Source organism: Ruditapes philippinarum, unplaced genomic scaffold (genome assembly GCF_026571515.1).
Source record: "Ruditapes philippinarum isolate M1 unplaced genomic scaffold, ASM2657151v2 ctg5_1_1_1_1, whole genome shotgun sequence".
Taxonomy (NCBI): domain Eukaryota; kingdom Metazoa; phylum Mollusca; class Bivalvia; order Venerida; family Veneridae; genus Ruditapes; species Ruditapes philippinarum.
The window spans coordinates 1-24,489 of record NW_026851646.1 but is presented as its reverse complement, the minus strand read 5'-3'; the positions used below and the strand labels follow the sequence as shown (position 1 = coordinate 24,489).

General features: G+C 30.2%; 2 long non-coding RNA genes across 2 annotated transcripts; one reads left to right on the top strand and one right to left on the bottom strand.

The window, feature by feature from the left end:
- The first annotated feature begins 12,007 nt into the window (after window positions 1-12,007).
- On the top strand, window positions 12,008-13,433 carry LOC132729964 (uncharacterized). The gene is made up of 3 exons (XR_009625706.1): window positions 12,008-12,147; window positions 12,523-12,632; window positions 12,955-13,433. It is a non-coding gene; the product is annotated as an uncharacterized LOC132729964 (long non-coding RNA).
- Window positions 13,434-14,854: 1,421 nt separating this feature from the next.
- Window positions 14,855-16,260, bottom strand: LOC132729898 (uncharacterized). Its single transcript, XR_009625693.1, has 3 exons — window positions 16,022-16,260; window positions 15,549-15,638; window positions 14,855-15,140 (listed from the first exon to the last, which is right to left on the bottom strand). It is a non-coding gene; the product is annotated as an uncharacterized LOC132729898 (long non-coding RNA).
- Window positions 16,261-24,489: the final 8,229 nt, after the last annotated feature.

Sequence of the window (24,489 nt, the reverse complement as noted above, 5' to 3'; positions counted from 1 at the left end):
ACACCTCTTTTAAAGCAATATACGTTGAATTCATATCGAAAAAGAAGAGACAACAATGCGATAAAACAGAGGTAACCTTAGAAAAAAACCCAGAAACATTGTCACCATAACATTATTTCTTCAAAAAATATAACAGCGTTCTGTACAATACGTATGCAGCAAGAAAACATATAAAACTGACATAACGGCATTATATGGACTATTTATCCCGGTGAATCGGAGGGTATATCTGTATACATCACTGTCAAATAACCTTAAAGGGCGTTGCTTATTCATTATTATTTCAACGATTGTTTTATATTATATATCTAATGAAAAAATCAGCATCGAATCGTTCAATATTACATTTTAAAATTAATACTTACCTCACTAGTTTTGTTAAATAAACGTGCCAATCTTCCAGTCGGGACTAAACCATTCATCATTTTAGGAATCATTTCAAAATATATGCTGGCTGAATAGCGAGCATTGCAGATCGGACCATGATCAGATTGAATGGATGTGTGTGCTATTTTTAGTCTGCACAGAACGCATGGGTAGATTTACTTGTCACCATCAGCAGGCTAGACGTTTAGTATTGTATCAGTTTTATAGACACAAAGAGTAGACAGTTGCAAAACAAATAAACAAAAGGAATATAAGAAATTTTCATAATCTGAATCTTAAATCTCATTTAAGTCATAATATATTTAATAAGGCATGAACTGCATTTAAAAAGGCTTGATAGCTCATTAAATCTGGAGAGAGAAAAAAATGTGTTTAATACAGTCAAATGAGTGCTTGTGTATTCTACTTTTATAGATGTGAGACATTTGAGAATAATAAAACAATAAGGTATTAAAACTTAAATAAAATATAAGAAATATTATTACCGGTAGAGTAGGACGTAAAAAACTTGATAATGGGCAACCAGGATATCCTTACTATGCAAAAAAATCTATAAAGCAAAAATCATCTTTTTTTATTGTTCTCATGTTATGATGTTAACAGGTGTTTATAAAATTTTACCATATCTCAAACTCACAAGGTGTGATACTATTTAATATCTAAAGCATATTTTATTACCCCTCACTATAATGTAAAATGTAATATAACGCTGAATAATGGGATAATAATTTGATTATACGTGATATTCACAATTGTCAATCGTAGATGACTATGTCCGTAATTTTCCATTTTTTAGGAATACAGACTGGCATAAAGAATTTTATAAAAAATATTTTTTTCATGCTGTATAGGATTTTGTTTTAACAAAATAATCATTGAACACATTGCATTTTGATAAGACATTCAATTGATCTGTACAATACGGTGGTTGATTTGTGCCATTCGTGTTTTCTCTCCGCGACCCCGCCCAGCGAAAAGGCGGGAATTAACAAGTTAAAATGGCGGGAGCGCTAATTAGCAGACACGTGGGGCAGAGTTAAATAAATAAAACTTCACCCCACGGGGGTGCAGAGCGAGATTTAAGAATTAAAACGCGATGCGCGGAGCGAAAACACACTAATTTGAGAGAGGCGGGGCAAAGTTAAATTAGAAATTATTTTGCCCAGCTCATCCGCAAATCAGCATGTTTTTTTCCAGCGACATCGCCAAGCGAAAAGTCGAGAATTAACAAGTTAAAATGGCGGAGTGCGAAGCGAAAACACGCAACTTAGCGGGGGCACTAATTAGCGTGTTTTTCGCTCCGCTCCCGCCGCTGTTTTATTTCTTAAATCTCGCTCCGTGACCCCGCGGGGCGATGTTTTATTTATTAAACTTCGCCCCGCACAATCGCTTATAATTGTGTTTACCACCATTTTAACTTGTTAATTCTCGACTTTCGCTTTGCGGTATCGCAGGGCGAAAACACTTATAGCTATAGTGCAAGCCAATGATCTCTTTTTACCAATGACTAAGTTTATTGCTAAGTACATTATTATATTCATTCATAGAAATGAATAAATAAATATGTGTTAATGCATAACACAAAACGTTAATTTAGTGACGTAAATGGAACTCTTAATGTCTCTTTTCACTTGTTCATAATGTAAAATGTCAAAAAGAAACCTAATATTTCATGCATTATTTAAAATGTTTAACATTTTATTCTGCTTTATTATCATTATATTAATATGATTACGTAGTCAATGTCAAAATTGTTTTAACTCGTCACGCATACATAATTATCCACCCAAAGAAAGCTTTTAGGTACTGGTAATTAGATTGGTTGCATTATTAGAATTCCAGAATAATATCTGCAATAATTAAAGTACAAACATATAGCAAGTCACACATAAAATCAGTTTGTTTTACCTCACCAAATACTATGTCTGAAAATGTCTACTATACATACGGTTATGCAAGTTATTTATTCAAAATTGACGCATCATATAATAGTGTAGGAAACGAGGACCGGTTAGTAGGACCCTACCAGTCTATGTCTAGGAACAGAACGTTTTATATACCAAAATGTTCACAAGGGTTTGTAGAATATGAAACGATATTTCATTTTAACCCAAATGGTCGGATAATCAAGAAATCCAAGATGGCGTCCAAGATGGCCGCCAAAATTCGCAAAAACATTAATTATCATTATTTGGCAATTTTTTAAAAGAATTTCTAAGTCACTTTTGTCTTTACATATAAATATGATAGAAAACACATGTTTACTGTAAATAAATTGGTTTTTGATCACTTTTATGGGAGAAATATAAAATATTTGAAAGAATATCATGGAAAATGTATTAAAAATGACCTAAAAATTAAATTTGATATAAATTTTCATTTCCATGACAACACATTTCAATTTTTATTTCCATATTATACTTTTGTGCAAAAATACAACTTCAACTCTTATCATTTATGTCAATTTTAATGTTTATGGACACCTCTCCTATGGACGTTTTATGATTTTAAACGGGTGGGGTATAATTAAATTCAGCTAAAATTTACATCTCTAAAATTGCGCCTATGTCTGATAATTTATTTTCCAATTTTTTGTATTTGTTGTGTTGTTGACAGACTTGTTTTCTCTGAAATACATATAATAGAAAGTGTGATGTTAGCAAATATTGAAATTTTTATCAGTTTTCATGGTTACCATGGTAACATTTTATAAAAAGATAACATTTTATAGAAATATAAATCTTACGTTATAGAAATAAAACCTTAAACGCATTAAGCAACTTTTTACAAACTTTGAATGATTCATAATCACCACATTTTTCAAATGACCATAGGTGTAATAATAAATTAATGGTCTTCTCTTGACACCTCACGATTTGTAATAATAGCCTAGATTTACTGCAGATTACATTGGATGATGCTGTAAAAGGTTACATAACATTGTCATAAATCCAAGTAGTTATTATTATTAATATTGTTTTATCATTATTGTATGTATATACCGAAATAAATTGAAAGCTATGTTTAAGATTAAGTACAGTCTCGTATGAATATTAAACAAGTGTCATAGTACTCGGATATGCTTAAATTTGCCACTTGCATATGTTCAAAACCAAGATAATGTGTGTCTACACTCAGATTGTTTATAATTATACAACGTTCTTTCAGAGTAATGAGTATGAGTACTATGACCTAAAAGTTTCATTTTTATGTATTCAGACATCATTGCTCCAGTCTGCTATTAGTTGGAAGCAGAAAAGAAACTTTTTGATTAAAGGGCAAGAAAAAATTGGCCTTAAATATCTACAAGGTTATATTTTTTAATCTTTAAAAGTTCTCCATACACATGCAAATCTGGTACTCCCAAAATATTTAAGCACAATCCGATATCCAGCAGGTCGATTTCTTTCATTTTATAAGAACCACATAATAATATGGAGCAACAGTACAATCAAATAAATGTAATTTAGTTTTGATATCTAACTTGATTCAAATGACTATAAAAGGTTCTGATAAGCTCTTCAAGCATGGTCAGACAAAATCACAACTCTTGCTTCTTAAGTACCAGTATGTGCGAATTTAACACCCGATCAATCTAAACACACCCATACTAAACGGTGGCTCTTTTGGTAATGTGTTAAATGCTATCAAAACATTGCTGGAGAAGGTAAACACAGTTTCTAAAAATATCTGTTGTTTAAATAATTGTTTTAGAGCATGTAACATGCTTATCACCTGAAGAAATGAAGGTTATGAATATAAAATTATGAGATATATTAAAGTAAGAAAAGGTAAATCAGTAAATTCAAATGTGATGGAGCCACCGATATGGTGTTTGCGCAATCAGAAATGTGATGGTGCCAACCCAACCATTCAGTAAGAATAGGTTTGTGCAATTATGCCAATTGATGTTCATTGTTAAATTAAAAAAAGAATCTTCAAATTGTTTGAGATAGTATCTGCTATATTCGTATATCTGTAAAAAGTATAAAATGTGCCATTTTCAATTACTTCTTCATCACTAATTGGACTTTCAAGAGAAAAAACTAATGTTATTTTTAATGATTTCCGATGTGTAGAATTCTTTATTTGCAAAAATGCGTCTTTAATCTAAATAATTAATATTTGTCTTTTGGAACTTGGTTATTCAATGTGTTTTCTTATATTGGTTTTCGCAGGTCTGGTACGTCAACCATTCATCCTTTTGTTCAATGTTTACAGTAACTTTTACATCGTGTTGAATTGCTTTGGCAAAATTATGCCACACTTAAAACATTTTATGAACATGATGAAAGTAATTTATATTAACTAATGTAACTTTGTCTCCTTGTAACGGAAAACATGTGAGTTGATTTTTGACAAAAACTCTTGCAACTTCATGTTTGGGTATTTCGTATCGATATTGCATCCAAAATGATGAGAAAAATGTTCTGTATGGTATAGCAGTTTTCGATTTTTAAAAAACAAACGAGCATATTCTTTTAAAGTCGGATATTTTTAGAAAATATGTTAATCTTTTTCAGCGTTTATGGCTATCATATAAATAAATCAACAACATGTGAAAGAGCCAATGTTTAGTAGGGGTAGGGATGTAACATATTTTGATTTAACTTGTAAGCTGACTGATAAAGAGTACAATATCGTCTGCAAACAAAATGAGGTACACTGGATGCATAATACAGTCATTTTACTTCATACTGTAAAGATCTACATTATTAGTGGTATCATTTAAAAAAACAACAACAAAGGAGAAATGAATGTTACTCCCCTCGCATTTGGCCTGTGGTGACATGAAACAAATATCGGAAATTGGCATGTTTGGATTAGATTAGACACATTTTTACTTTACAAAAATTGTTTTAGTCATGGAGATCATCTTAAAGCTAATAGCTGAATTAAGTTATTGTTTCCAAAGAGCGTCGCGAATATCTGTATCAAACGCTTTTTCATAATTTATAAATATACTTCAGAGTTTAGAAGTGACAAACGGGCTTTTTGTATCACTGAGTGAAGAATTAAGATTGCATACTTAGTATAATGGCCCTAGCGAAATCCGAACCGAGAGTCCATAAAGATAGTGCTATTTTTGCGCAATTTGTTAATCCAATTTCGTAACAACAATGAAAATATTTTGTAAGTACATTTACAATAGATATTTACGGTGGCACAAAGGTGACATGTGTGTGTGTGTTTATTTATCTCATGGCCACGAGATACTATGTCGTGGCCACGAGTTACTAAGTCGTAGCCACGAGATAGCTAAGTCGTGGCGACGAGATAATTAAGTCATGGGCTTGAGATACTATGTCGTGGCCACGAGTTACTAAGTCGTAGCCACGAGATAGCTAAGTCGTGGCGACGAGATAATTAATCAATCAGAATACACTATATATATATTATGAATTTTTTAAACTTAACAACTTACTTTTACAAGCAACATTATTCTTTGAAAATACTTAAGATATTCACTTTGAACTTGTCTTTAGGATCATATTAGAAAGTCACCTTCCAAGGCCCATCAGACATTATTTTTGACTATAGCTCTTTGTTGGGACAAATTTTGTTATCGAATTGGTCAGTTTGTACGTACTACGGCCTGTTAACCTTGTTTATACGATAACACGAGAAGGAATAAGTCCTGGTTTATTTTATTTGGAAAGGACATTGCCCATGGACAGTAGATAGCCTATTAGGTAAAATCCTTGTCTGATGAATAATTTAGAAGGGATAAGCCATGGTTTATATAACCCAGAAAGATCATTGCACCTGATCAGTAGATGGCATCTAATAATTTCGAGGTCATTGGGTAAAAAATCAGGGTCACAGTGATGCTAAATGTAAAATTAATGAACATTCAATAAGTTGAATAAGTGGCACTTTTACAGGCTGGAAAAGTAGGGGCATCCTTGTACTATAACACACGCCTAGTTAATAAGGGAAATTCAAATAAATGGTGTAATCCGACTTAGTAATCCGTGGCCACGACATAGTATCTCGTGGACACGACTTATCTATCTCGTGGCCACGACTTAGTAACTAGTGGCCACGACATAGTATCTCGTGGTCACGACTTAGCTATCTCGTGGCCACGACTTAGTAACTCGTGGCCACGACATAGTATATTGTGGCCACGAGATAAATAAAAACACACACATGTCACCTTTGTGCCACCGTAGAAATAAACTCTTAAGCATCAATAAAAATTGTAGTTGTTAAGATCACAACTCTTATTCCTTTTCAATTTAAGAAGTTAAAAATATTACTTCACCACTAAATAGTGTGTCAAGTTCTCTTATACATGTATGTAAGCGCTCTAAGTGAAGACAGTTAAGAATTTCTGTATCAAAATTCGTACCAAAATTCTCAGAAATATTGGTAAAATGCTGAACATTAATGTCATTATTACATAATTTGCTTCTAGATTTGAATTTTGAAATATATTTAAGAAATTTAGGTGACGTCTTGCTCAAAGATGAAAGTGGTAATTTGGATAAGTTTGTCAAATAATTTTGATATCCACAAAATATAAACAATATTGGTAAAAACAAAACAGTTACTAAATAATTGTTGTGTTCTGTTTGTGATCCCTACACACATTTTGACTGACCTGCCCAAAACATCAAAAACTGGAACAATGAAGTCTGAATATACACAAAAATGAAATCTTAAGTTCTTCATTCTCTTAAAGAACATTGTATAATTACATGCAATTTGAGAGAGGATGCAAATGTGGCTTTGATTTTAGACATATCCAAATTTAATCATATCCGAGTACTATGAAACCTCTTTAAAACTGTATTTAAACAAATCCTGCAATATATGTCATTATATACATAATGATGAAGTAAAAAAAAAAAAACACTAAGTTGAATTTATATTTTTGTAACCTTTAACAGCATCGTCTTTATTTAAACAAAAATCGTCTGCAGTATTATTATTTTATTTGTTTGATTGGGTTTTATATCACACCGACACAGTATTATTTTAAAAAGCAAAGTATCATCAAGGGAATGATTTTTTTTATTTCTATACTTATTGTTATAACCACGGTCAATTAAGAATGTCATTTGAAAAGTATTGTGATTATGATGTATATATATTTTGTAAAGTTGCAAAAATATCTTTAAAGGAAAGATTTAGCCTATTTTCTATAACATGTTACCATGGCAACCATGAAAACTGATGGAAATTTCAATGTATTTTTAAATATCACATTTTTGTATTTATTTCAGAGAAAACAAGAAGTCTTCGTGAAAAAACCCCAATGATTTTGGGCATTCAGTCATAAGAATTAGACGCAATCTTAGAGATGTAAATTTTAGATGAATTTAATTATACCCCACCCGTTTAAAATCATAATGCGTTCATAAGAAAAATGTCAATAAACATTAAAATGGTCATAAATGATAAGAGTTGAAGTTGTACTCTTGTAAAAAAGTACAATATGGAAATAAAAATTGAAATATGTTATCATGGAAATGAAAATTTATATCAAATTTAATTTTTAGGTTATTTTTTATACATTTTCCAAGATATTCTTTCAAATATTTTATATTTCTCCCATAAAAGTGGACAAAAACCATTTTATTTACGGTAAACATGTATTTTCTATAATATTTATATGTGAAGACAAAAGTAACTTAGAAATTCTTGAAAACATTGGCCAATTAATGATACTTACTGTTTTTGAGGAATTTTGGCGGCCATCCTGGACGCCATCTTGGATTTCTTGATTGTCCGACCATTTGGGTTAAAATGAAATATCGTTTCGTATTCTACGAACCCTTGTGAACATTTTGGTATATAAAACTTATTGTTCCTAGACATAGACTGGTTGACCCCCAAAATATGCATGATTTACTAGTTCATTTCCTACACTATAATTAAATACTTATCAAAATTGTGCTTAATTAATAGTGTTACTTTGAAACATTTCTTAGATCAACATATCATAAGCTTTATTTTGTTAATAAATTATTACAAAAATAATCATTCAATTAACAATTTAGTAGTTTGGTTGTCTTGTAACATAATGATACAAACACAAATACAAATAATATCAATAAAGTTAATAACCCTGTGCTTATTGCAATTACAATATATCAAGTTATGCTTGTTTTGCGTATAAAACCAAATACATACTGCAAAGAATTAAAGATTATATAAGATTTAATCTACATTCTAAATTTTGTTTGTTCTGAAATAAATAAATTTCCTTCATGTATAACAACATAATGGATCTAACATTTTGCACGTAAATTATTATTCAACCTTAGCTACGTTTGAAATCATTTTGGTAAATTGATAAATTGATTTGGAATGATAATATACTATTTTTCAGTCAAATGTTATTTTCGACTTGACAATTATAATTTAGATTGTAAATAAATCATTATTAGAATCAAAATAAGTGCTAACAAAGCTCCTCCTCATTTTAATATGATAGCATTTTGATTAAAATTTAATTCTCTTCTGACCTCAGCATGTCGTTTACTCTTAATCACTTTCTCTGCGCTTGAAATAATGCACGGAGGGGCGATGTCTTCTTCAGTCAGTGAAGCTTGAAAGTCGCCATAAGACATTTAAAGTGCCAGTGTCATTTAAGGTAGTCGGTTACTTGCATTTACCAGTACCGTGCATGCAACATTTTCAATGCCGTTTTGGGCTATATGTAGAGATTCCGTTTTTTTTATCTAAAGCCAATCAAAACTGATGGATAATTGTGGGTCATTTGGATATATGTATAAGACATATATTATATTTTTCTATTGTGATATCAAACAATCGTATCATTTTAGATGTTATCAATTTTATATCTTTACAGCAAAACATTGAACAAATGTATCGCAGATATAAGTTTGTCAATAACTAATTGGTTTGTGCGGTTGAATGTTTTGCACACTAACGTTAATAAATGTTTTGATTAAGCACACACAAAACATGCCTTATAACGCATTAAGAATCTTAATGATGAAATATATTTAATCTTCATGAGAGACATTTAGATTGTTATAGAATTGCGGTTTACCAACACAACGTTAATAAACCATAAAATTGACAAAAAACGACATGTATATTTTCAATTAAATAACAAAAAAAACTTTTATCGTATGTCATAAACATTAAACACGAATCTTTATATTGTATAACAATTGATATCAAACTCGTATAACAAAAAAAACGTTTATCCACTTACTTTTATCATTCAACACGTTTTTTATACAACTATTTAATTTGAACATCCAATACATCAAACAAACATTATCGTTATTCACTTTTTTACATTTACTTCCCCGACACAAAACATTTATCAAAAGACCGCCTGCAATAACCGTTTCACATTTTCTTAAGCATATCCTCTTGGTCATCTCTGTGTTTTGAAATATACTTGTACATTATAAAATCTGACTGGAGATCTGTAAAGACATACAAGTTCTATATAGTCAAAAAATACTGTTTCTAAAAACTATAGCAGATTATTAATATTTATAGGGTTTTTTTTTCGTAAAAAGAAGCCATTTGGGTGCTTTATGTTCTGCGAATGTCTGCGCTAAAACCCATTTATAGGCATACTTGTCATGTGTCCATACAAAGTCTTAAGAATAATTTGACAATCACTTTATAAAGGTGGAGCGATAGCTCAGTTGGTTAGACCACTGACTGTCACTTCTGAGGTTCCGGCTTCGATCCTGGGTAACACTCTTGGGATTTTTCAGAAACACTTTCGGTGTTTCCCACCTTCCTAGAGGTTTACTGGTAATAAATCCAGGTAATCCTCGCATGTCTGAAGAAATCTGTTCGACAAGATTTTCAAAATAGAACATGTCCTATTCCTTACATCTAGACTTATGTATTTGATTCAAGAAATAGTAGCCTTCACACATAAGATTTGCATGTACATCTTAGTTTTAATTGGTGTTGTACTGCAAAATCCTACCTTTACCCGCTTGTTTTAATGGGTTTAAGGGGAAACGGTATGCTATAACAAACAAAACGTATAACTGAATGACGGTAAACCTACATTCCAATAATAAATATTTCATTCAGCCAGCAGCATATAAATAATGCACATTATAAACTTGCACACTAGGAATGCTCGCAATTAGACAATTATTTCTAATGCAAAGCAGACAGGTAGTAAACCAGCAACGCCTAACACTGTCAATTTGTTGCACATTTATTTTCCTATAAAGAAATTTGTCTAAGAACAGGCTATGAGAAAATATATTCTGTATTGATGGCAAAAGAAAAAATGAACATTCCTCACACCTAGGAGGTTTTAAGTGAATGATGATACTATGTTGTTACTTGGCTATTAAAAGTCAGTATATACTTTGAAGATGTCGAATTTGAAAGTTCAAATTGTCAAGGCTTCTTTAAAGTACTCGTACTTTAAGCACATTTCACATCATTATGCTACTCATTATTAAACTAAATCAAGCCTATTATATAGCATATACATGATCTGACACCTTAATATTATTAAACTTTTAAACATAAGAAAGCAAAATTTGATTCAGTTAGTTATGAAGAACAGAACATACACTTTATTAGACTTATACACAAGTATATCATCTTAATACATATTAAGTTGTACAAAATTTCATCATTATTTATTGTAACTAATTATCAAGTATCTTTTAAACTAAACGAAAATTTCATATCCCTATTCACGTTTTGATGTTATGCGAAATATTTGGACATTTGTCCGAGTTGCAAATAAAGTGTTCAAGGTTTTATCTACCACAAAAAAAGTGTTGGGCTACTTGTCATTTTCTAAAAATGTCAGAAAAAGGAATAAACTATGATGACAAACAAACGCATTAGATCCATCAATTTCAAAAAAAAAATGTTACCAAATTAATTAACTATGATGATAAACAAACACATTAGATCCGTCAATGTTAAAGAAAATGTTTCCAAAGTAATAACTATGATGCTAAACAAACGCATTAGATCCATCAATTTAAAAAAAAATGTTACCAAAGTAATAAACCATGATGATAAAGAAACGCATTAGATCCATCAATTTTAAAAAAAAAGTTACCAAAGTAATAAACTATGATAATAAACAAACACATTAGATCCATCAATTTTTAAAAAAATGTTACCAAATTAATAAACTATGATGACAAACAAGTACATTAGATCCATCAATTTTTAAAAAAATGTTACCAAAGTAATAAACTATGATGACAAACAAATACATTATATTAGATCCATCAATTTAAAACAAAATGTTACCAAAGTAATAACTATGATGATAAACACACATATTAGATACATTACTTGTGAGGTTATCTGACTGAGCCCCATATGCTATGTTTTTTGGAAAAGAATAAATGAAAGTGAAAGTGAAAGGAAAGAAACTATGTTATTATTTTGTTAACTAAAAAATTGCTACCAACCTTCAAAAAGTCAAAGAGTACAAAAAAATTGCTACGTGATTGTAAAAGTTCAAAAAATAATGCGGACGTTATGTATCGGACATTTTTTCGACAAATAAACCTTAACATTTTTTGTGGATTGTTTGTGGTCAATAAAATTGTTTTACGAACTGACAAGCATGTCTAAGACAGTCAATAGGGCCCGTAAGTCTCGTTTACTTTCACTATCGATTTACCACTTCCGGGTACATCGGCAGACTTATTTACCGTTACGCATATAGGTAACCCGAAGAACTCGAGGGATATAGAAGTTAAATTTGTTTCGGTCCTCTTCAGATTTGAAAGAATGGATAGCACGGGTCAAAAAATGCAGGTAGGTCAATTATCTGACGGAAAAACGAGGGATTGATAGAGTTTAATAAAACTAGTTTATTTTCGGATAGTGACAATTGTTTCGGATGTTTTGTCAAGGTAGTGAATTCTAGTTGTTTGGCTTTTAGTATTGTTTTAAAACTACTGATGTGAGAAATTAATTCAAACCATTTTAACTTATTGAAATAAACAATGGAGAAACACTTTAATTCTAGTGTATCTAAGTTATACAAAATTCGGACATTGCACAGTAATTCGGATATTTTTTCCCTTCCATTTTATTCTTGTTCCTTTTTCAATTATATATACATGTTAATATGGTACCTATCAAATTATGATTGAATTAAAAATATAATATTTGATTAAACCATTTCAGATGTATAGACAAGGAGGTATATGACAAGTATAGAATATACAGTTGTTCAATATGGACCATTAATCAACTGTTTGCACTGCCTATGATCCTGAAATATCTATACATCAAAGGTAAATACATGTAAAATAATTGATTAATTTTTAGTTGAGATCGGAAAGATAAACAATTATCAAAATATATTAATAACTTTTGGATTTCACTGCATGATAATTGATAAGTAAATAAAACATTAAAAATAGTCATGTTTCACATTCAAGAAGATCAATATTTTTTACTGTTATATATTATGTGTTGTTGTTTATCTTTAATGTTTATTTACTTCAAATATGAAATTTTTCTGTCAATCATGACCAGCTTATTAAATGTAATGTAAATATCATTTCTAGTGTCTTACACTTGTAACAACATATTTATTGATTTTTCATTCTGCAGATAAAAAGGGAAAAGATGAAGGAGGATTTGTCCATGAAGACCTTTATTGCAACTACCATCTTCCAGTTCCTTAATTTGAGAATGATATCAGAGAACACAAAGTTACAGTGAAATATTAGTTTAATATAAGCCACTGAGAATAGTCAAATGTACTTTCCTGAAGAAGATGAATGACATCCAGCACAAAAATATTAATGTATAAAGAGTATGATTTTATGGTGTTTGACACTATGATCTTGTTAACATGTTAATGCCACAATGATAGAAACAGAGTAAAATATCCACATTTCATTGCAGTTTTAAGTATTAAAACTAGATACTCTATATATACCAAAGCTGATAACACACCAGAGAAAAGGTTTTTCATGGAATCACAGTATAGTCATATGACATTATGGACATTAAATGACTATGAAGTAAAGATTAGCAAAAATATTATATATCATGTACTACTAATATTGTGAGGTAATCATTGATAAGCTCACAAATTTGCATTCAAAGCTTTGATATCTTTAGCTGAACATTTTTCAATTAGAATATGATTTATAACTCTATGATAATGTGTTCATGTTAATTTTCAAAGTCTTTACATTTGTAAAAGGAAATATTCTTATTCTTGTATCAGTAGACATTCACAGTGTAAAGTTACATTGTCCAAATAACTAATAATAATTCCAAGTGCTTTCCTGAAGTTTTTCTTCCACTGGAAAATCAGTGTGATATACATTGTATATGCTAAGCAGTGCACTATAAATTGTGTAAAAATAAAAGTTTATTAAACTTATGAACTGTTTTTTGTTTCTACTATTTGGCATATATTTATAGCAGTGCTTAATCATAAAAGTTCATCTGCAAAATAAGTGTCACTGTGTACTTTAATTCTCTAACAGCAATGGCTAGATTGCTTGAATATGCAAGCATTGACTTTATTAAATACTATGAATGTCATTTGAATTTTGTCTGTCCTGAAATCAAAACAGACACTATCTAAATAATATTGATGAAAAGTTCTTGACAGCTCTTCAATGCCTACATTTACACATATGTACATGGACAGAAGTTAAAAGCATTGTTTGGTGTTTTTTGTTGTTGTTTTGTTTGAAGCATTGGCAATTTTGAAACAGTTCCAATGGGTATATTAATGTATCAGTGATGTAATTGTTTTGTATCAAGTGCAAACCCTAAGTTTTGCATGTATTGTATTGATAATTCACTTTTGGTCAAATGTCAACAGGTTCAATACATTATAAAACAGGTAATTTGAAACCCAAAGAAGTATATGGTATGTAATAACTACCCCTCTGATACTAAAATCTTCAAGGAATGCAGAATTGCAAGTCTTCTCCAATTAAGAGAGAGACTTGGGCTTACAAGGGCTAGCAAGCTAGTGTTTTGCTACAGAATACTCAACACAGATGAATTGCATTAATATTGTTTACTCTGGTATTACTACCTGCCATGTACAATGCAAATCATGGCTTTTCTAAGAGCAGTGAAAGGCTATAACTGGAAGAAATTTTACACATCTTGCCTCAGAAACAAGTTTTTCTTTGAGATGATTTTTATGATATTTAAATAATGGTTAAAGATTACATTACTTTTACAATTGCAGTGATCGTGGTGATAATATGAAATGAAACTCAATCAAGATAGAAACATTTTGATACTGAATATTAATCTTTTTACCATTCCTGTTACTTTACAAGTCTATTTTTAACAAATTTATGTTTTGAAACTACATGATGCCTGGTTGAAACTGTTTTGGGCAGCCATTTGCAGAAGATAAATTATCTTTGAATAATTAAGTTAATACAAAGTTACAAATGAAAGGTTATTTATTTCTAACAAAGACAGGTTATTTATTTCTTACAAAGACAGATATTTTGTTTATCATTTTTACACTGACATATATCTTTGAAGTGTCTTCAACCTTAGTTTTTATTAGAATACAAACATTCAGTCAGACAGTTTACACAAGACATGGAGCTTTAAGAAGCTTTAATTCAGTCAAAATCTGTAATGGACTGCCATGTCTCTACCACTATGTACTCCAAGACTGTGTATGGACATTTCCTTTCAACTATGCCTGGTGGTATCACTATTTGATTTCTAATCTGATGGTGAACACTCCAAAATAAATCAAGAGCCATGACAAGTACTCAAGATCCAACCATGAAATCACATACCTGTATATAAAGAAAATTTATCATGAGTTGAAAGCAATAATAATTGGTCAGCTATAAATTTCAATCATTTTCATATTGTAATGAATAGAAAATAATGTTGAAAAAGAAGAAACACTTCTTGGTGTCCTAGTTTTTGTAGATTTGCTTTGACAACTGATCTTTAAAAAATGTGATAGTGACTAAGTTCTTTAAACCATTTACTGAACATGATTAAACTAAAAAATATGACCTACTTACTTGAGAAAATTACTTTAAACAGTATTTAACATGAATTAACTACATATGCCATACTGTTTGTTTATTTAGCTACACTGTAATTATTTACAAAAACGAGAACATTGTATGTTATACAATAATATTTATTTTTCATTAATGTAGTTTAAGTAGCTTTAAGTATATATTTCTTACCAAAACGATTTTACAGCAGAACATGCATGTGTATTTACATCGGATACCAGTTGACGTCTTTCATCTCACCACTTTCCTCAGTCTAAATATCTACAGGAGCAATTTAAAATATTGAACATTGAATTTTATGACAATCTAAATTGGTTATATACAGCTTGACTGTTTGTGCTTTATAAAGATAATAATTATAAATAAATAATATTTTCAGTTGGAAGAAAATATATTCAACTAAAACACACTGATAATCATATTGAAACGTTTATCCGAAATATGCGCTGTCCGAAATTTCTAAACATTATATACTTCTGAGAGATAATCAGGTAGCGCTATAGAAAATAGATAAAATCAAATTCACCAGTCTGGTGTCAGGTGCGAATGATGTTGTATCAAAAAACAAATTTATTTGATTTACATGGAAATGAAAATATTACAACATTTATTGGGATAAACTGAATTTGAAATGACACACCCACCTGAAGATTATACGAAGTTGTCTTTCATTGATACTTGTTCACAAGATGAGACCATTTGCATTTCGTTACAAAACAAAAAACTCTGCCAATTTCCACATATCATTTGCTTTTCCATGTAAGTTTTACTTTCCCACCGGCATACAAGTATTACCCAATATAGATAAGCAATGTTGTTGATATTTGTTTGTACCCGGAAGTGCAAAATATCGTGAAATCTCGTAAGTCACATGACGAGACTTACATACCCTATTCATAACATTGGACAGAAGAGAGTGCCGCTGTTTTCCCCCACTTATCAGGTTATTTATAATCCTTTAAGCATTTTAATTAGATATATGGCATCTATCAAAATAAATGGTGTGGCTTCGGTACGCACCTGATACATTCAATTAGCAGTAAGTATAATTAAGGATAAACATTTCGAACATTTTTATGTCTTCTCAAATTTATCATTTATCAAGAAGCTCTTAGTTCTTTTCTTCTAAAAAGGCATGTCATTGTCCAGTTAAGTGTTACCTATTGGAAATGATTCAAAATTATTAAACTCACGTCCTAACAGTCTCCTTGTTCTCGATAAATTTATCAAATTAAAATTTGATCAAATTAATGTCATACCATGCAATTTTAAGACATATCTTAAAAGCACATTATATATACGTATATAAATACTTAGCAGAATACAGTTATAACAAATGGTAAGTTTTGGACATGTTCCTCAGAAGAAATTTAAAAAAAGGAAGCAATAAAAAAACGAAACTATGAAAGAATAGCTACTTTGAATGTCTTTTATTTCTTTTATTTAAAATTGGAATGTTGTTCTTTTCATCATTGTTGTATTCGACCTAAAATATGACAGAAATTGTCAATAATAATGATTTCTGACGTAACCGGATGTTTATATTTCTATGTAATTATATTCCTTGTCATTTGAATGTTAATGTATTTTGTTCAAGTATATGTACTATTTTTCTTCATTGAGATAAAAAGATATCAAACAAATGTAGCAGTTTACATTTTATCTCATTAATACCATTGCAATAAAGCATTTATCAACTGACTTACGGAGGTAATTTCACCTGTAATTGATTAGTTTAATTTAACACTCTAACGAACTATTTAACTACCATTTCCTATTTCTCAATATTAACTTATTTTGTTAGTGAATAGGCAAAATATAATGTTGAAACGGTCAGTACAAACAACTTTGCAAGCTAAACACAAAGTTCCATACACATTTTGACCAGTCATTCTTGCGTCTTCGATGTGTTTACAAAATCAACAACAACTGAAAGAGGTATTTCAACAATTAAATGCTTCGTGTCTAAGTTGAATACTATTGGGTACTAATGTAATTTATGGGATACCGCTTCCTGTTTGTCTGTTACGTAACTTGCTATTTTAGCATCACGTTTTCACATAATTTCATATATAAGAGATCACGTGGTAAAGACATTTTTTTCTTGTTTGCTAGAAATATTTTCAAGTTCAAGGTTCAAAGTTCGAGCAAAAGAAAATGAAATAATTAAAAAGTAAGTATGGATTTTGAATACGCACAATAATATAAATAAATATTTAATTCAGCTTGCAGGGTATAGATAATGGCAATCATAAACAGTAGAAATGTCTAAATGCACTAAATGTAATTATCCAAATATTTTTCATGAAAAGTAGACAGACAGTAAATCAGGCACACCTTTCATTGTTAATTTGTTACACTTATTTCTTTCAGTTAGTTATTAATCTCAGAATAAGTTTTAACAAGTAGGTATACATTATTTTCATGAGTACATGTATACATGTTTCTTTAAATTAAAAAAATAATTCGATATTTAAATAAGTAAATTCTATTATTAAAAAGATAATAAAGATTGCAAAAATACATTGCTTAATTGTCAAGTATGATTGGATTATATTATGTGATCAAAAATGAACAATGTGCATTGAAAATTAGTTTATTAACATGTACAAGTACATGTATTTACGGTTCCTAGAATATCACAGAAATATTGAACTACGATTTAATGTTGTATATTGATATTTGGACACATTCGAAATATAAAAAAACGATAATTTCTATTACTTTTTATCCTACCACAAGTTGGCCTACTTGTCTAAATTAAAAAAAAAACATTATGAAATAAAACATATCATTCGTTTGTCAACTCACATTAGAAGAAGGTTCACTTACTGGAATTAAAGATAATGCAAATCAAGTGTAAACGTGCCTCTATATAATGCACGTGTCATGTATCGACACGTGTATCCGACAAACATTTTTTACAGTGTTAATGGAACTGTGATATTAATCTGAGAGTAAAATTGTGTGATCCGACTGTTAAGAATATAATCATTTAACAACTAGAAACTTTTATTTATCTTTTTTGTTGCCATCATGGGCCATGTGAGTTTTTCGTACATTGCATGCCGCCTTTCCTTGTTGATCTTGTTTATCATATTTTATTTTGTTTACTTCTAAAATAAAATTGATATATGGCATCTGTCAAAATAAATGTTTGCACTTCAAGACACACCTTAAACATTACATAAGCAATAAGTAAATAGATGCTTATTCTGGATGTTTTGCCTTTTGCAAAATTTTTACTTATCAAATTCGGTTTGATTTTAAGAAAAACGATCAATAGACATTACAAAACATTTTGCTATTACCTAAAGTTTAAATGGTTTTGAAATGAAATATTTTTAAGAATTGTAGATTTATATTATTAACTATTATATTTTTTTTAATTTATTTGTAATCTTACTTCGAATCAGGATAAAACATTGAAACGCATTTTCTAATTTAAGATAACATAAAAAAAGAAGATGAACTTTCTTTAAGAAATGAAACAATGAGCATGTTTTTTTTAAAAATTCTAAAGTCAAGCAAAACTTATAATTATATAATTATCCTGTATTATGTCGTTATTAAAACACTGCATACATAATTTGCACTAAAACTTGAGACAAATGTAAATGAATATTTTCAAACTGTAATGGATATATAATTCATTCATTCATTCATTTATTTATTGGCAATCAGCAATACATTTGCCTTTGGCAATTTACAAACAAACAAAAAACTTATGGCAAAGACAATTATATACATAACTAATATAGACAAATAATGAAGTACAATATACGTTCAGAAGACAGGTTAACTTTCAAGGGTATTTTGACGTAAACACAATGCTTCTTTTATATACTTTGCTAGATTAAACATATATATTTTACTTTTATTTGACATCAATGCATTGAACTTTTGTAAAGTTGGCCATGAACACTGGCCCAAAATATTTGATCTAATACTACTGTAACGTGAGCAACACATAACAAAATGATATTCTGACTCTACTGCATTTTGGTTACATAGTTTGCACAATCTATTACTTCTTTCAATATTCAATATAACATCCAGGTACTTTTCAAAACAAAATTCAGTTTTATATTTGCAATAACAATCTAATTTTGACATAGAATTAATATTTAAACACCATTCTTGAATAAATTGATCTCGTATTCTAGATTTTTATCAAAAGGTTAAAATTAACCCTAGGATCAAATGTCAACCTTATAGTCGAAAAAACCTAAATGATCTATAATAGAATTCATTCTACTAGCCCAACTAGATGTACTAACATTATTACATAAATCATTAAACATTTGATAAATAGGTAAATCATTACTTTTCATAATTTTCAACCAAAATTTAACGCTTCTTTCTTTACATATAACTGACAGAGGCACTCGGCCGAGTTCACCATAAACCGCATATGTATGAGTTTGTTTCTTCACGCCTAATATATATTTACAGAATCGAATATGTAATTTATCTACCTCTTTATAATTATAAGCACCCCAAACATCACATCCATACGTTAATATAGGGACAATCATAGTATCAAAAAGAGATAACTTGGTACGAATATCTAGACTAACATTATCAAAAACGTTTAAAAGATTATTATACGCCCTAAGAGCTTGCTCATGCAGTGCTTTTACAGCATTTGCAAGAGTACAGTTTAAGTAAACTTGATTCCAAGATAAACAAAATTGTCAACAATTTCAATTTTTTCGTTATCTACAGTAAACTCCAACTGTATCGATATCGCTTGTAATGATATATCGGTTATATCGATACGTTTGTCTTGGTCCCTGCCAACTTCCATTATAACCTAACGGAAGCATCATTGTTTGCATCAATAAAAAAATCGGGTACATTATTGTCATAGTCACAACTTTTGTATCTTTTCAAAGAAGATATTGTTTTTTGGACCTCTTCCACAGAAATTTCTCTATCAAGAAAATCAATATTTACAGTTTCGTGACTCTCTTGTGAAAATTCACCACGTTCCGACTGGCTTTGACTATCATTAGACATATTTTTAAAATAATTTTTAAACTCCTCAAGACTATCATTAGATTCAAATCCACCTGTATTTCTAAATTTTTTGATATATTTCCAAAATTTACGAGGAGACGTTTTACTAATATCAGACATTGTTATTTTTCTCTATGAAAATACTTGCTTGTAGCGCCTTTTTAACTTTAATGTATGTTTTCCTACAAGTAAGCAAAACTAATTTATTTTCTTCGGATTTAAAGCTAGCATAACGTCTCTTCGCATCACAAAATAACTTTTTTTGCCTGTCTACAATCATCATTGAACCATAGCGATTTCCGCTTCTTTTGTTTTGGACGATTATTATACGTCTTACCGTAACATGAAATATCATAAACTGTGCAGAAAAACATGTCACACATTGATTGATATCACATACACCATTTAACAATTTCTGGTTGATATCGTTAAACACAGAACACTTACTTTGTAATATGTTTAAAAAATCCCTATTTTCGGACGAATTCCATAAAATTTTATCAAATTCTAAGTATTCGTCTTGTAAATCTGATAGAATATATGAAAGACAAAATGTTACTGGACAATGATCAGAATATTCATTAATATCTGAGACACATATATTTGATACACTATCATAACATTCTATATTTGAATTTACATAATCTACCAGGCTAGACACTGGTTTATTTCTATATACTGAATTATAAGTGCATTTACCATCATCTTTACGACCATTTAATATACACAAATTGTTCTCCTTGCAAAGATCTAGTAGTTTTGAGCCATAATTATTAAAACCATTGTCATGATTTTCACGCACAGGTAAATCAACCCCGGACATAGCGGACTCAGGTAAACCAACGTATCGGTCAAGCTTTAGGTAAATGATATAATCCGGCAAAGTTCCCGTGCGGCTATTTAGGTCACCTTATAAATATACATCACCTTTATCATAATATTTACGTATTTCAGTGTTTAAACATTTGAAAAATTCAAAATTATACAAAATAGAATTAACATTTCTATAAACCGCCGAATCTTCAGGAGGTATGTAAGAAACACAGAAATAAGCATCTTTGTTAGACTGTAAACACTGTTTATCAATTTTAAACCAGATAATTCCTCTATGATCAATATCTAAAAGATGTATAACGTTTTTGTAACAGTTTTTATAGTATACGACAACCCCTCCGCTATAGCGCTTAGCTTTACTATTAGATATCGGACGGGGACAATTAAAGCAATCATACCCGTCTATATGTACATTTTTACGAGAAGTATTCCAAATTTTTTTTTAAAAGCAACACATCAAAATCACACACATAGTTAAGAAAGTCAGAGTCTTATAATTTCGTACCTAAACCTTGTACATTCCATAAAAGGAACGATAACTGTCTCCGATCAGGTTCCTAGCTAGAGCTATAAACCGAGTTGTGAACCGTTTCTACAGTGTACATTTTATTTTCAATATACAGTTTGTCATGTGACATGAATGCTGATTTGCCATTTTTCTTGGCATTGATCATAACCGGAAGTAGAAGTTTTCTGCGGTCCTGAGTCAGTTTAGTAAATTGGTCGCTAACGCTGATCACCGGTTTCACCGGTGCTGTATGTTTGTCTCCATCCGTCTGTTCTGCGATTTCCGATGCCATAACGTCGGGAGTCTCCGATCCATCGCGGCTTATTAGCACCAGGGTTTAATTTCTTATAATCGTTATACTTCTTCCATGTATCTTGTGCTTTCTGTTTTATAATAAGCTTATCGGGGTAGTGGTTGAACATAACGACGATTGGTCTCGATTTACGATAGTCGTACTTTGCTCCAAGCCTGTGCGCTCGTTCAATTTTTATAGTTTGATGAGCATTTGGTATTTCAAAAACTTCACTCACATAATCAAGCATAAGCTTGGTACAATTTTCAGTCTTGCGCGCTGCTGGTGATTTTTCCTCCGGGAAACCATGAAACAAAAGGTTACATCTCATAGATCGTGATCGCAAATCATCTATATCTTCTGGAACCGATTTTAAGGATTCAAACTCGGAGGTTAATTAAGCAACTTTAGCACGTTCTGCTTGAAGAGCTTTATCAAGTTCAGAGTTTTTGGATTTTAGTTCTTCGCATGTTTGAGAATCAAAAGCTCTACTCATTTCTGCATCAGTTACTCGCGCATCTACATCTCGGACGGAACTTTCAAGGGAAGTTACTTGGGTATCGATATTACTTAACTTTGTAGAAAGGGTAGATAACTGTTTTTCAATGGCGTCTAACTTGTTTAATTGTTTATCAAAAGACATCAGCTGGTCAAGCATTGACTTTTGAAAGTGTTTATTGTATTGATTGCTAGTCTGGGGGCCACTTGATTGAAATTGTGGAGACACGTTTATATATTGAGTATGTGGTGGCGTATTCTATTGGGGTGTATAGAAAGCCCCAGACTGAGTTTGGTAATTGTTCATGTTTCCTATAGAAGCCATGTTCATTGGTTGAAAATACCCTGGTTGAGGTTGTGAAGACATTGTGCCACTAGGGGATATGGGGGAATCAGGGCGCTTTTCCGGTAATGCATTTACGTTCACATTGTCAGGAGAAACCAGCGCATTTTTTCTCTTTTTAGTTTTGTTATTGTTTATATTTTCCTTTTGAAGGATACCTATAATAATAGTTGATATATTTAATTAATAAATAAATAAATAAATAAATAAATAAATAAATAAATAAATAAATAAATAAATAAATAAAATCATGTTGACATTTGGCAAAACCATTATAAACTGAAACACCATTACGATTTTTGACCGGCTTGATTTTATTTTCTATTTCTATTTTTTACATTTAATGTTTGTTTTTCTATTCCTCTTATTAAATATATAAATCATTACAAAAACTTGTTGATATAACAGTCTAGGAAAATATGTTAAAAATGGTGTTTCTTATCGTCAATTTTTCATTTGGTTCATTTGAGTTAATCAGTTGTTTTAGTATCTAGATATATTGCTGTCTAGAATATTACCTACATAATAAACTCTTTATTTGTTTTTATAATAAATCACATCATTATTTGAACATGCTGATTATAATGTAGAATAACTTGCAGAATTTGAACATTAGAGAACAGTTGAAAAATATTTAGTGAAATAGAAAAAACAGATAATTTTGCCTTATAGGTCAAGTGTTGTTCAATATATTTAAATATCTAATACTTATTTTCTTTCTAAAACTCGTTTGTATTTAAAGAAATAAAGAATGTTGGTTTAACCTGGCTATAACAAAAATTATCATACGTAACCATTAGTTATAGCATTACCTTGCCAACTTTTCCACGATGAATGTTGTTTTTAAACAAAAAACATTATGTTTAATTGTTAAATGTAACGAGTATGCACTTAAACAACAGTATTTTCTATGGAAGAGTGTCTGCAAGCATCAGAGTGTCAGAACGGATTTGTTATCATCAAATCAAACCACACCTGCTTGAAGTATTTCAAAGTAAAAAGAACTACTTGCCATACTTAATAAACTGTTTTTTAACAATTTAAAAGAAAATATTTTGAAGCTTTGAAGTAGAAAGGAAAGATTAATGATGAAAGTCGATTTCAACTTTCAACTCGAGAACGGTTTAAACAAGGTTTAAACATTCAGCTTTATTAAATTATTCATACAAACCAGAAAAAGTGGCGCTTTTGTATAGTACGTGCAGAAAATTATTTGAAATGTTATATATTTTACTTACCATTGCCGTCTTTTCATTTAACATAATAGATGTAAAATAAGTAAACAAAATTCATGAAATATTACAAAATTTCTGAGACCACCGTAATCTAAACATTATTTCTGTCATTGGGTTATTCTTTGAAAACTTGCCATATGAAGGAAGTAACGCTTTTCCCCTAAAACAATCTCGATCAATTATTTTCATTTTATCTTGCATATATATTTGGAAACTTCGAAATGTCTTTGCGCCAATGGTCAGGTTAATGGCTATAGACATCACATTTAGCAAAATATGGTTATTTAAAGATTGTAGAAATATATTTTCATTTCTTTATGAATATATTTGAATATGTCGGTTTATGTATGTTTTATGATAAAAAAGCAAGAAACAAAACC